At 46.5% G+C, this 2,221-nt stretch overlaps 1 long non-coding RNA gene across 1 annotated transcript; it reads right to left on the reverse strand.

Annotated features, from left to right (window-relative positions):
- Positions 1–233: 233 nt before the first annotated feature.
- LOC134067231 (uncharacterized) lies at positions 234–1,601 on the reverse strand. The gene is made up of 3 exons (XR_009936488.1): positions 1,195–1,601; positions 1,052–1,115; positions 234–706 (listed from the first exon to the last, which is right to left on the reverse strand). It is a non-coding gene; the product is annotated as an uncharacterized LOC134067231 (long non-coding RNA).
- Between the last annotated feature and the right edge of the window lie 620 nt (positions 1,602–2,221).

A 2,221-nucleotide genomic window follows, 5' to 3' on the forward strand; every position in this document is an offset into this window, starting at 1 on the left:
GAATAAGTGATTTATTATTAGTAAGTAGTAACCTTAGACCAAGTATGTAAGAGTAGGATATTGTTCAATAAAGGCCTACAACATTTGCAATTATATTTAACACACTGGTTGAGGGCTAATACATCCACAAAGTGTGTATCAATGTGTAACCCTATGTTACAGTTTATGGCAAGATGCCAGACTACGCCACCTAAGGCCTTGCACCTTAAGATGTATAAACTATGGTTAGCTCAAGGTTCCCCAATACAGGTGAATAGTATAAAGATGAAGCAGAGACGTGCATTCCAATTGAATGGGCAATGTTTATTAAATCAACTGGCACCAAAGACAAAGCATTAATTAGTATGGCTTTATTACACAAATATACGATATTCTAGTTAAAAACATCTAAAACAAGCATAAGACAGATTGTAAATGGCAAGACCGAGGTACTGGCTGTCACAATTGTATGACACTAAATTTCATTAATGGAGAGCTGGACCAGTGACTAGTTACCTGGAGAAGTGGGGGAGGGGAGGTCAACACAGCAAATCACTCCCAGTGCTCCAATATCTAGAATCACATCGCATACACACAGGCACACACACAGCAATTCATAATAAATGTGAAGGTGCTCATTAGGTCTACTTCTAATTCACCTCAAGCAGTGCAGAAGAGTAACCCCCGTCAAATAACCCCACAACACTGGTACCACGTTCACCGGCTCCTGTTGATAGAAGGGGGAAATGTAAGCCACAAATCAGTTGCACAAGCTACTTGACCAGCCAGTACCCGGAAGCAGAGCGCAGTAGGAAAGCATAGGCCTAATACAGTCTGAATTCTCTCATTGCCCACTCAAACCTCGGTAGGCAACACACCACCTTGCATACAGCTGCAAGATGCTAAAGAAACAAAAGAAACTAAACAAAACTAATAAGCAGGCAAAACAGCAATGGCAAACTCCTGTGAATATACACACACAACGTTAGCATCACCCCATAGCAACAACATACACGCATACTTAGTTCGCTGGTCTTATAATGTGTGCAAGTTGGTGACATATGCATCGTACCTGTATCTTAGCACATAATTAAGCACGCACAAACAAACTCGTAGCCCTCGGACGCAGCAGCAATCTAAAAAGAGCAATTTAAACATTGAAATCACGGCAAGTCACTGAACACAGCATGAAAACAATAAAATATCTTAAAATACCGTTGTCCTGTTAGCGATGCATGCCCACGCCACAGCCAAACACAGACAAGGGGAAAACCGGCAACTGTTAAGAAATAGAATTGAAATGTGAAGACCTGCATCAGCGTGTTAGACAAACAGATAGTTCAACCAACATACCTCACACCAGGATCCCGGTCTTATTCCCCACCGATAGACACCCAAATGAGACGAAAGCGAGCCTACCCTTGACTGTCACTTCCGGGTTTTATACTGACACACATAAGTAAGAGTGGCTACAGGTGTGTGAATCGTAGGTTGAAGTGAATGCAGCAACTAAAACGTAAACAGAACTTACCCGGAAGTAACCAGCCAGGGCAGTCATGTCACTCAATGGTTACATTATACCCCCCTCCTCTGAATCGACGTCCCGTCGATAAATCTGACAGCTTACAGCGAGAGGATAGCGGGAATACTAACATGTGTCCTCCCTAGAGCTGGGTACCCGGGAGGCCGCAGTCCCCTTGCCAAAACTCGCCATTGAGACTGGGAGGCGATGGGGGTTGTTATGGTGACCTGCTGTTGGTCGGACGCTCCGACGGGAGGCTCCGGTGTAACTGAGAGGTGTGGCCTGGCAATCCATAGGTAAGCCAATGGCTGCGTCCAGTCTGGTGCCACTGGGTGAGAAATCGGCCTCCGGTATAGTGGGTGATGGGGGACGATGCGGTGGAGTGAGTATTTGTGGGTCTGGGACGGACTCAGCCGGCATGGCCACCAGTACCCCAGGCACAGAGTCTTCATCCAGATGTGGGGCATCTGCTTGGTCGGAGTCTCCTGGCAGCTCCATGAGCCACTCTGCTTGTTGAGTGGAGGGGTTGTTAGATTGAGTGCACTTCACCATAGTCCGATGCACCTGTCTTACTTGTCCCAGATTGTGTGTTGGCGCCACAGTGTACACCACACCCCCAGGGCTAGGGGCTCGCAGCACCTGATGCACAATAGGGGACCAAGCATCTTGGATCTTATTACGGCCACGTATGGAAAGGTCCCGTAAATACACTAACTGACC

The sequence above is a fragment of the Sardina pilchardus genome, chromosome 2 (genome assembly GCF_963854185.1).
Source record: "Sardina pilchardus chromosome 2, fSarPil1.1, whole genome shotgun sequence".
Taxonomy (NCBI): Eukaryota; Metazoa; Chordata; class Actinopteri; order Clupeiformes; family Clupeidae; genus Sardina; species Sardina pilchardus.